We start from the raw sequence: 12,382 nt of genomic DNA on the forward strand, positions 1-12,382 counted from the left end.
TGGGGCAAGACAAGGCTGGAGCCGCTTCACAGTTCGTCCTCGTCCCTGGAGAGGCTGAAGAATTCTCCCCCTCCCAGGACTTTAAATAAATGCTCAGGCTGTTCGCTTCCCATGTGAGCTCACTGACGCAAATGACCGAATCTGGCTAGGTTCCCTTTCTCATCTTGCCACATCTCTGAAGATGGAGATGCCTGTACAGCTACCTTGTGACATTTTTTCTCTTTACTGACACACAGGAGGCCAACAGAAAGTGCACAAGTGATACGTATGCGGCTCAATGACGGATCTTTTCCAAGTGAACACATGTGTGTAAACAGCCCCCAAACGAAGAGAGAAAACCTTCCCGCGTCTCTAAGGCCCCTCACTCCCCTCACTCCCCACTCCCCCGGGAGAACCACAGTTCAGATTTCTCTCACCATAGATCAGGTTCGCCTCTTCGTGCGCTTCATGTAAACAGAACCATACGGAATGTCCTGTGTTGGGGCCTGGCTCCTTCCATTCAACCTGGTGTTTGTATGTGGTTACAATTCATTCATGTTCACTGCTGCATAGTATTCCACGGTGCCAGAATATTTTGCACTCATTGGTCCAGCGTACCGCTGATGGACACCTGGATTGTTTGCAGTTTGGGGCTTTTATGAAAAGAGCTGCTCTGAACATTACATGTGTCCATTACATGTGAAGAGATGACTTGAGTGAACCCCTGGGAGCTGAATTTCTGGGTCACAGAGCTTTAGACACTGCAACGCGGTTTCCAAAGTGGCCGTACCAATTTACACAGCAATGGACGGGGGCGCCAGTTCCTCTACTTCCTGGCCAGCATGGTGTTTTCTCTCTTTCCCATTTCCTACATTGTGGGGGTTATTTCACACATCCACATGCCTTCCCTCCCTTCCTCCTGCTCTTCCTCCCCCATTGCTACCTCTGGCCATGGATGATGGGGGCCAGTGGCAGGAACAAAATGACAACTGCTCCCTGCGCACTCATCACACCGATATTCCCCTGGCCACAGCCCACCTGCCCTGCAGGCCTCCCCAGCACAGTGAGTAACCACACATAGCACGGACCCACCGCGAAGGCCTGAGCTCTCACAGAGAACTTGACCTAAGGTGTTTTTGAGGGGACTTGGAGGAGGATGAGCACGGTTCACCGTGCAAAGCAAGATTCTTGCAAGGCCCTCCTTCCCCATCTCCCTCTACAAAGCCACCAGTCGTTGCCATGGTCCCCCTCCCTGTCCTTCCCCAGCTGGCACACCCTCGCTTCGAGGCCACGCACCCCAGCTCCCCCAGGCTCCAGTGAGCACGGCACCCAGCTCGGTGCTCCTGGGTGGTCATTCAGACTCTGCCACCCGGCAAACAGGTGCACCTCAGAGACACGCAGCACTGGCCTGACTTGAGCTCTGGGATTGGATTTCCATTTATCTGCAACACTAGCCTCATCGTATTCATCCCACACAGTCCTAAGTAGGAAATGGTCACCGGAAACAGGAGCTACCTGGCATTTCCCTAGCTCCTCCGTGATTTGGCTTCTCTTCTCTAAACTGCAAATTTGAACAACTATAGTGACAAAAACTCTATCAGGCTCCTACCATAAGCAGCACTGCTTACCTTATACCTACTTAACTAGTCCTCTTAACTAACCCACACGCACTAAACTAGTCTAACTACACTCCTTAATTAAACTACACCCACTTCTGGTTTTCTTAGCTGACCTGCAAGAGAGGTAGTAACAGCCCCATTTTACAGAGTGGAAAGTGAGGCCAAGAGAGGTTAAGTAATTTGGTCAAAGTCACACAGTGAGAACAAGGCAAAAGCCAGGGTCCCCTGGGGCACAGCCCTGCTACCCTGAGCCCCGCGCACAGCACACTCTCATGGGAGCTGGCAAGATGAAGGCCGCCAGGTCTGGCGGGGGCAACCACCTCACCCTACACCTTTGTTCCCCATCAGAGCCCTGGGCTTTGAGTAGATAAGAGACAGGAAATTGGCTGTCTGGACCCCAGGAAGGCCTTTTAATACTAATGAGACGTGAATCAAGGAGGTTCTTGGCAAGCTCAGCTGTTGCCCGAGATCTGGGCTAGAAGGTGGGCAAATGGGCAAAGGGGGCTGGGGTGGGGGTCACATATCTCCAAGGGCTGAAAATGATCAGGAAGCATCTTTCACTATTTTTTTTTATTTGGACGGGAGGATGTGTCTCTTGGCACATTTTAAAAACAAGATTGTTCCAATATCATCTTTTCCACTTTAACCCTCAATATAATTTGATTTTCATTAGATAAAATAGCCCAGTAGCCTCCCCTCTGCTGAGGTTTCTGGCGCCTGCACCCACCAAGTCCTGGATGGGTGACGTTGGCGTGTTGTTTTGCCATCCTGAAAGTCAGTTTTTCATCTATGGAACGGATACTTTCCGGGCACTGCACGTTGACTACCTCTTGCCGTGGGCCAAGCACTGTAATAACTTTGGGTACAAATGTATCTTCCTGACTCCTCCCCACATCACTCTGAGGAGGTTTTAAAGACAATATTGAAAATTGGGAAAGCTGGTTTAAGATCACCCAGACGTGAAATGTCAAGATCAGAACTTGAGCCCAGGTCTGTCTGTCTTCTGTGTCATTATGCACCTGACCAACAGCACCTTTTTGAAACCTAGTTCAGAGCCTCAGGGGCCCCAGCCGCATTGCGACTGCTCATTACAGGTCGGGGAGATCAGTCTCTTCTCTGCTGGACGGACCGGTCCCTCCTAGGGACTTAGGCAGGTGGAAGAGCTCAATCCCTTGGCCACGAGACATAGCCTAGAAGGTCCTGCAGAGATACCCATCTAGCCGCCATTCACAGATGCAAAAACCAGGGCTCAGATAGGGCAAATGACCCACCCGAGGACACACAGTGAGAGAGGCTGAAGAGGGCCAGGGCCAGGGCCCTGATCCTCCAGAAGCTAGGGACCCAGCACTGTTCTGGAAAGTTCCCACATCTGGCCTCCCTTCTATTCTTGATCATGCATGCAGTGATAAATAAATGTGTTAAATGAGGGACTCTCCCATCCTTCTCAGCAGAGACCCAGGCCATACGGAAAAGCTAAGTTCAAGGTGGCTGGGAATGGGAGAGGGGTGCCGTTTTAAAGAAACTCCCTGAAATCCCATTTCCACCCCACAGCTCTTCCCTCCCCCAACCCATAAACTTCCTGCACCATCTTCATTGTTTCCATCCCATTTAGAGAGAGTGAATGTTTCCAGGGATTCAATTTCTCTCATAATAGTTGGAAGGAAACAAAACTACATGCTGTAAACATGCACTGCATTGTATGAAAACTATATTACGGGGGAGGCGCAATAAATGCAGACAAAGGCCACCCTCCCCCAATCTGCCCCCTGATGGCTCCATGCCGGGCCCTCAAATATTGAAACATCTCACGGCTCGTAATCTAGAGCTTTAAAATAAGCATATTTTTAGCCATTGGAATGCAAAATTACGATTGGTGAGGTGTATGTACCAAGCCCTTCTTAATGGTTTCTCTCAATGAAAACGACAGAAGCTATTCCATTTTTCTGAACAGGTGTGTCAAGACTGATGTAGGAAAGCTCATTAGTTCAGTCTGACACACACTCAATTCTCTCCATATACATAGGAGGGGTTTCCCCCTCCTCCTTGCACTTTATTCTCCAGCTGCGCCACGATATTAAATTTCATCAGATTTGAACAAAATCTATGGTCTTGAAACCAGTTCCTTTAAGGCCTCTCATATTTATTCAGAATTCATGAATCATGTTCCGATAACACAACCATAATTATTTTTAAAGTGTTATGTTTGTGGCTTTAATAGGAAATGCTTGCAAAAGGCCTTTTCTCCTTGATTGTTTGTAATCTTAGCAGTAATCGCTGCTGTTCCCTCCTCCGCACCACAGCAGGCGAAACACAATTTCATTTTAATATGAATTGCGAGCTCTTCACCCAGGTTTTAATTAAAGCAATAAAAGCCATGTCGTCTTTGCCCTTTCTGAGGTACACAGACACAGCGGCCAGAGTTCCCAAGCTTAGAGTCTTATAGATTCCGACAATGGCGGGAGAATCCCCTGCCACCCAGTGCATTTAATGGGAAGTGTCTTTGTTTGTTTGCTTGCTTCAGAAAGACTTGATCACTAACCTGTCTTTCTGTGTTGCAGTCTCCTCATCTGTGAAATGGGATAGCAACAGTACTTACCCGGCAGAGTTCCCATGAGGATGAAATGAGACGAGCTATGGAAACCTTTTAGCCCCAGTGCCGGAACCCAAGGGATTGCACAGTAGATGTTCTTACCATCCACAATTTAGGCCTGGAAAAAGCCAACAGGCCATCTGCTCTCATTATTTACATGAAGAAACTGAGGCCCAGGGAGATAACGACACAGGAGGAGAGTCTAGAGCAGAGCTGAACCTAGAACTCAGCATTCCTGGCTCTTTCCCCATTCTGGGCATCCTGCACTGCCCCCTGCTGGAAGGAGGCTGCACCCTCAAGGCCCTAAAGACAGTGCCCAGAGACTGCAGATCCGACGAACCCTGACCAGCTCCTGGTCTTCCGGCCTCCTGGTGATACCATTGACCCACTCTAGTCTTATGTTTGATCCAGGTGGTAAGAAAATCAGATCAGGCATCCCTGGGAACCTACAAAGGAAGGCTGCCACACAGACACAGTGGTGTTCAGAACCAAGAGCAAGAATCCGCTTAACCCCAAATCCTTGCGTGCCTATTGTGCACCAGGTGTGGTGTGAGGCACTGGGTGGCCACACTGTGTAGTATGGGACTCTTGGCCTTTAGGATGCGGTAACTCCACCCCACCACGTGCTCTGCCGGCCCATCTAGGAAAGGCCCCCACCAGGCACTGCTCACACCTGGCAGTGCTCATAGTTGGAGGTATCTCTGCTCCATAGGTCCTAGGGGTCCCCCAGGAAGCATCTCAGGTGAAAGCCCCCTGAATCCGCCCTATTGCACAGTGTCTCTCCCCTAGTAAGCAGCCACTAGGCCCACTGGGACCCACACTCTAAGAAAAACAGTGCCCCCTATTTCTCTGGACACTTCCAGAACATTCCTTCCCCTCCATCTCCTGCCTCAGTGGGAGCCTATCTCCTCCCCATGTTCTAGGATGAGCTGCCCATTCACCCACTGCCCATGCGTTTTAGGTTGGAAGCTAGGACTGGCATCCTCCTCCCTCTCCACTGCCCCAATCAGACGCATTCTCCTTTCCTACCAACCCACCCCCACCCCACTCTGCTCCATCAGCATCCAGCCACTCGGGGAGCCCACGTGTCTCCTGCGTAACCCCTTTCCCCATCGTGCTCCCAGCCTTTGGTTCTATGCTCCAGCTTCTCCTCCATCCCACCACAGCATCATCCTGCATCCCTCCAGCAGCCACCACGCTGATGCTGGGCTCTTGGGTCCTCACCTCCCAGGGGCACCTGCTCCACTCTGTGTCAGCTCCCCACTCCCTGGACAGACCCAGAACCTCACTGGTGCCCACCCACAGCTGCTCACCTTTGAATCACCACCCCACTTCCGACTCTGTGACTGACATGTCCTCACCATCCAGCTCCTCCCTCTGAGAACTTCTGACCCCGGCACCCCCCTCTTTCTCTCCTTTCCCAACCTAGATCCCCTGATCCTTCACTTCAGTCTCTCTTTAGGGAAAAACAACAACAACAAAAAAAAAAACTTGAGAAAGCTTGAGTGCCCTTTTGGTGCCCAAGCCTGTCAAATCCCCACCGTGGATGCACCCAGTGTCTGCACCCACAGCACCTGCACCCACAGCTCAGTCTCTCAGGTGCCACAACAAATACGCCAGACCTTCTCCACCCCTCAGACCTGCAGGCCTGACTCTCAGCAGGTGACCCGCCCACCAACCTCTCTGAGAAGACATGCTTTCAAGTCCAGACGCCTTCCGCCCTCTGCTCCCAGCCGTCCCATCTGCAAAGCTCCCACACTCCTTCACCCCTCTGTCCAGGTCTGGGCAGGACCCACTCCCTCCCGCCTTCTCCCAAAACTTAGACCATTGATTCACCCTTCCCCCTCTTGAACCCAGAGCATCACCCTCTCTTCTGTCCACGATTAAACGTTCTAAAGACTCTCTTGTCTTTAGAAAAATATCTCGTCTCGGGAGTCCTCATGTCACTGGGCGAAGGCCCTCGCCCATGTGCTGCCCGGCCAGGCGCCTCACAGGTGGTCTGTACTTACTGCTCGCAGCCTCGCCGCGCAGTCCGCGGTGGGCCCCGGCCCGCGCATTTCCCCTGCACGCCAAAACTGCTTTTGCCGTGGCCCAGGGTGGGCTCTTTTCCCTCGGACTCTTAGACACGCTTCGACTCTTATCTCGACCAACCCCTCAGAAGCATTTGACCTCCTTGTTTGTAGGTTGTTGACCTTTTGGAAATGATGATAAATCCCCATGATTTAAAACGCCCGAAATACAAGGTACAGTGAAAAAGTCTCTTTTCTACCCCTGTCCACCTGCCCAGTCTCCATAACACACACAAATGTATATACACCCAGCATGTACAAATCCAGTGTCATTAATGTCCACATATCCTCCCAGAGTCGCTTTAATCCAACATAAGCACATAGGAACGTACATCCTTACAGCCTTTTTTGCACAAATGGTAACATACTGTGCTGACCGTTCTCCGTCTTGCTCTGTTCCAGTAAATAACGTATCTAAGGAGCTTCCATATGGCTTCGGTTTCTTCGTTCTTTCCTACAGCCACACTGTATTCCACTGTATAGATGTACGTCATTTCTTATATTAGTCCCATATTATTGCACATTAGCTTGTTTCCAATCCTTGGCCATCGTTAATACCAAAATGACAATCTTGAATACGTCATTTCTCATGTGTGCAAATATGTCTGCAGGGTATATTTCAAGAAGGGAAATTGCTGAGTTAGAGGTTAATGTGTTTGTAATTTTGATAGATGTTTCCAATTTGCCCTCCATAGGGGTCACAGCAATTTCCTTTCCCTCCATGATGTATCAAGTGCCTGTTTTCCCACAGGTGCTCCAGCAGAGTGAGTATGTTGTCAAACCTTTGGATTTTTGCCAATCAAATAGGTAAAAATGGTAATTTTATTTTTGTGTCCCGTTAAGAACTATTTTTAGCATCTTTTTCATATATTTAAGATCTACTTATATTTTTTTTCCTGTAAACTCTTGGTTCATATCCCTGCCTGTTTTTCTACCAAGTGGTTGAATTGATTTCTAGGGACTCTTTATATATTAAGGAAATTAGTCCTTTGACTATATTGTGAGTTGAAAATATTCTTGCCCAGTTTGTCATTTGACTTCACTTATGCTGATTTAGCCATGCAAAAGTTGTTCTCCATTTTAATTTATGGTCAGATTTTTAAATCTTTTCTTCTAAGGCTTTGAGGCATAAAAGTGTCTTTCCCACTCCAAAGTTGTAAAGTATACCTCAAAGGCTTTCCCCTGGTGTCATTATGGTTTCCTTGAGCACATATAAATCTTTTGATAGTTAAAGTTTATTATGTGACAGGGAAGGAGCTGTGGCTCCAACATCATTTATCCCCAGGCCCCTCCCTTCTCCTTGGAACACTCAGCCCTTGGCTTCTGAGACTCCACGTTCTCCCACTCCTCTGGCCACGGCTTCTCCACCGGCTCACGGTCTTCTCTTCCTCCTCCACTTCCTTTGCAAATGTCAGAGCTCAGAATGTCAGAGTCGTCAGTCCTCTGCTCTTCACACTCCTCTCTCTCTTTGCGAGTTTCATCCTCTCAAGGTTTCAATGTCAGGGGCTGAGGACCTCCCAGCTCACTTCCTGCAGGTGCTCCGGACTCTGACGACTGTCTGCCTACCTGGGCAAGCATGTCCACACAATGCATCCAAGTCTGACTTCTTCAAACCGGCATGTCCCCAGGCTGTTCCCAACTCAGAAAATGGTACCACGGTGCTGGAAAGCGGGCTCATGCGAGACGCCTGGGAGTCACCCTTTACTCCTCCACTTCTCTGTCCCTCTGGACCTGTCATCTGCAAGGCCCACCAGCTGGGTTTCCAGAACATATCTCAGACCGATGATCCGCTCCTTTCTGTCTCTGCCACCACAGCCGAGGACACATCGCCCTTTCACTTGGCCCATTACACATCCTCCTCTGTGGTCTCCCTATACCGGCCTTGCCATTGAGGGTTTTTAAAACCACAAATTTGATCGTGTCATTGAACACCAATCTCTCTCTTTTCTCCTTCTCACTGACAGAGCCCGGTGACTTGCTTTGACTAAGTGAATTGCTGGAAATAGTCACGTTCCATTCTTCTCTGTCTCTGTCTCTCTCACCACACACACACACACACACACACACACACACACACACACAGAGTTCTTTCCAAAACTCTTAGGGCAACTCAGAAATCCCGAGCAGAAGTAGTATTTACAGCCTGGAAGAATGGAAAACTCCCGCCACAGCCAGGAAGGCGGGACTGAGGAGGTGACATTTGGGTGGTCCCTGAAAGGACAAACAGGCCCATGCGGGGTGGGAATGGCAGGGGATGCCTATCAGAGGAAAGCGTGCAGTCGACGGCGCAGAGCTGTAAACGAGCGTAAGAGGTGACCGCAGATTGGTCTTGTGCAACCAAAGCCTTATCTATGGTAATAAGACAATAGAAACAAGAAAGGGCAGCCTAGGAAACGGAGTCGATGGCGTTGTAATAATGGCATACGGAGCCTGGTGGGCACCGGCCATGTCAGAGGGAACAGTGTGTAAGGTGCACGATCGACCAACCACTGTGAGGTACACCTGAAACCAACACAAAATAATACTGAACGTAAACTGTAATTGAAAAATTAAAAATCAATAAATAAAATCCCTTTCTCAAATAAGTTTTAAAAGATGGCAAATCAAGTTACAAATTAAAAAAAAACAATAGAAGTAAGTCATAGCGAGTTTTATGGAACGCAGGTACTTTACATCCTACCTCAGGCTTGACGCCCTTGAAGCGGAGCCTGAGCTGGACCCTGCGATGGCAGTGACTTGCTGAGAAGTGACTGGGGGAAGGGAAGGGAGGGAAGCAGCACAGGGCAGGGGAAGGAGCTGAGCGAGGACGTGGTCTCAGCTGGAGTCCCGGGGGGAGTTACAGAGCTGGTCTCCCCTCCAGACAAGGGGCCTGGCTTTCCAGACCATCCACACCCCCTCCCGTTCATAGTTCCCATTGGGCAGGGGCTAGTTCACCAGAGAAGGGGCAGCAGTGAATAGCTGCCCTGGCGGTGAAGGGAAACTGGGGGAGGCACCAACAGAACCCACAACATATGCCTCACGTACCCCTCGCAATACCCTCAGGGGCAGGTGTTACTCTCCCCATTGGACAGGAAGCTGGCATAACGGACCTAAGGGCTCCTGGCAGGGATGCGGAAGAGCTGGGATTTGAACCCAGGCCTGCTGAGCTCCCAGCCCAGTTCCTTTCCTCTGTACCTTCATCCCAGGAAGAGGGAGACTTTTCCCAGGTCCGATAACCAGGAAATATCGACCCCTGTAACACCTGGGCAGGGTCTGCTCCCAACAGGGGAAGAGCTGATCTCTATCAGCCTTTCCAGCCTCAGAAGATGCTGATGGGCCAGAAGCCATGACTGAGAACTGCACGGGGTCTCAGACCACCTCGGCAAGTTTAGCACAGAAGAAATGCAAGGTCTAGGGTGGGGGGTGGGGAAAGCGATCATGTGTGAAAGCTAAGGCAGCTATGCAGGAATCTTGTGGAGACTCAAAAACCAAACAACGGAGCAAGCACTTGCAAAAGAAACTTCAAGCCTAAATGAGCTGGTTTGAAAGGTTTTAAAAGGGGACAAAGTTGGCTGATGTACACACATATCCTGTAAGAGACCTCTGTCTGAGCTGCAGTTTCGATACAAAGAAGATGACGTTTCAGGAAGCGCAGGTTTTCAACATGATGAAATGGATGTTCTGGAAGCAGACATCTCCCAGAAATGGCTCCCGGCGTACATCCAGAGCTTTGTACATACTAGGTGCCCAATAAACGTTTGCTGAATGGGTTCACCGTGTATTTAACTGTATTTACAAACCACACTTTATGCCACTTAGAGTGTTTATCCTCTGAATCCTCTCTCGGCTACAAGACCCTCACTTTGCCCACATGCCTATGTTAATCCTTCTGTAATTGGGCTGCATGTTTCCTGCAGTTGATGAGGCAACACACTGTGATGGGGTGTGTGTGTGCACATGTGCATGTGTGCACACGTGCATGTGTGAGTTCGAGCAAACACTTTGGGAACAATACTGGAAGGAAACACACAGAATTTTTGCCATGAAGAGCTAGAGGCCAGCGGAGTCCAACCAAGCCACTGGGAGCTGCAGGTCCCAGAAGAGTCTGTTGTTCTTGCCCAAAATCGGCACAAACAACACTTCCCATGTGTGCTGGTTTGCTGAGAGCTCACAATACTTTGCAGCTCCTCCCATTAACAGGTGGAGTCTATTTCCCCATCCTTGAATCTACACTGGCCCTACTACTCGCTTTAACTGAGAGATCTTGCCGCTTCCGCTCTCGCTGCTCTGGGACCCTTTCTCCCTCTGCATGAATAACCTCAGGCCAGCCTGCTGGAGGACAAAAGACCATCTGCAGTGGAAGTGAGTCCCCGATACTAATCAGCCTACAGCTGACCTGGCAGCTTTCTGCTGTCACGTAAATGATCCTAGCCACGACCAGAAGAGCCACCTGGCTGAACCCAACCAAACTGCCAACCCATGGAATTATGAAGTAGGTGAATATTTATTGTTTTAAGAAACTAAGTCTCAGAGTGCTTGTTTTGCAGCAAAAGCTAACTGATATACTATAAGAAGTCTAGACTGTAATCATTAAATTTCTTCACATCAAGGTTGGCTCACGCCACACCTGGACTTAGCCAATCTCAGGGGGTCTTGGTGTCTTCTTTAGAAAGTTCTAAGTTAGGAAGAGTCTCTGAGTGATGGCACAAGAGACTCAGAAAGACCTTTGTAAGTCCAACCGCCTCATTCCGCTGTTAGGAAAACTGGAGTTAGAGGAGAGAAGGAGCCACATTCACTCATTACACAAATATTTCTTGAGTGCCTCCTAGATGCCAGGCTTTGTGCTGAAATGGGAGACTCAAGGGGGAAAAACAGACACCAGATCCTGCACTCACAGAGATCACAGCCCAGAGTGGAAGGCAAATGTTAACCAAGTCACTACAAAAGTAAGCAGATGGCCACAGTGACAAATGTCATGAATTAAACAAACATGGTACCATGAGAAAGAATCACAGGGAGGGGACCTAATTTGGGTTTCGGGGTCACCATGAGCTCTCTGAGGAATGACATTTAGGCTGAAACATGTTGGTGGCAGCCTTGGGGTGAGAAGGGAGATCTCTACACACGTAGCAAGGTAATTTGTGTAGCACTGAGTCCCAGCTGCACAGGTTCAAATCCCAGCTGCGGTGCTCCCTGCATCAACCTCCTCGAGCCCCAGTGGCCTCATCATAAAATAGGGTTAACAATAACGCCTACTCCTCTTTGTGACTGTTGTGAAGATCAGCGGAAATAACCACTGAGGAAAGGACTTTGCAAACTGTCAGGTGCTGGGGGAACAGGTGAGCTTGTTGCTGCTAACAGCTTGCAGTGCAGGGGACTTTATTTGCTCTGTGCGTCCTCTCCAAAGGACTGTGCTCCCCTCTGCCCCAGCCTAGAGCAGACACAGAGTCCCACTGAGTCCCACTGTCCCTTCTTGGTGGAAGCGCAGTGCCCACACTGTCCCCATCAAGGTATGAGCCGAGTCCTCCACCGCACTGGGTGGTTCTGCGAGCCAGGGCTGATTGCGGACAGTTGAATAACTCCAGTGGTCTCTTCCAACACGAGCAGCATTTCCAGGACTGGAGTCCGGCCCACCAGTGTCATGCAGACTGGCACAAGCCAACCAACATAAAGACAGCTGTGTGGCAGCACCATGCTGCTCACACGGTCCCAGGCCAGAGAAGGGCATGACATGGTGGCCCCCGCACGAGCTCCCTGCAGGGTCCGGTGGGCGTGTGGCTTCATGCCCGCTGAGACTGCAGTGCCTTCCCTCACTGGCAATACTCCCCGAGGGCCGCAGGCCCATGTCTTGCTCATCTATGTCCCTCACAGGACCTGCCACATAGTAGGATGTTTGTGAATTAATAGGCTTATGTTTCCCCATCTGGAAAACAGTGGGTCTGCCCCTAGCCACCCAACTTGGACCGCCACGACCACCACGGCCGCATAGACAGAGTGCAGAGGTCGACTCCAAAGACAGGCTTCTCCTCCCCTCTCCGAGTTTCTCAGCAGCTCGGAAACTCCTGGGCTCTCCATCCAGCACGCTGAGCTGCTGCCACCCTGCTGGCACCACTGCCTTAGGGAACCATCCTCCAGGTTGCCACGGC

At 50.1% G+C, this 12,382-nt stretch overlaps 1 protein-coding gene across 4 annotated transcripts in view; it reads right to left on the minus strand.

Moving 5' to 3' along the window:
• The window catches only part of TOX2 (TOX high mobility group box family member 2), a 107,041-nt gene that overhangs the window by 47,915 nt on the left and 46,744 nt on the right, over positions 1-12,382 (minus strand). The window lies entirely within an intron of this gene.

This window comes from Desmodus rotundus, chromosome 6, assembly GCF_022682495.2.
Source record: "Desmodus rotundus isolate HL8 chromosome 6, HLdesRot8A.1, whole genome shotgun sequence".
Lineage (NCBI taxonomy): Eukaryota > Metazoa > Chordata > Mammalia > Chiroptera > Phyllostomidae > Desmodus > Desmodus rotundus.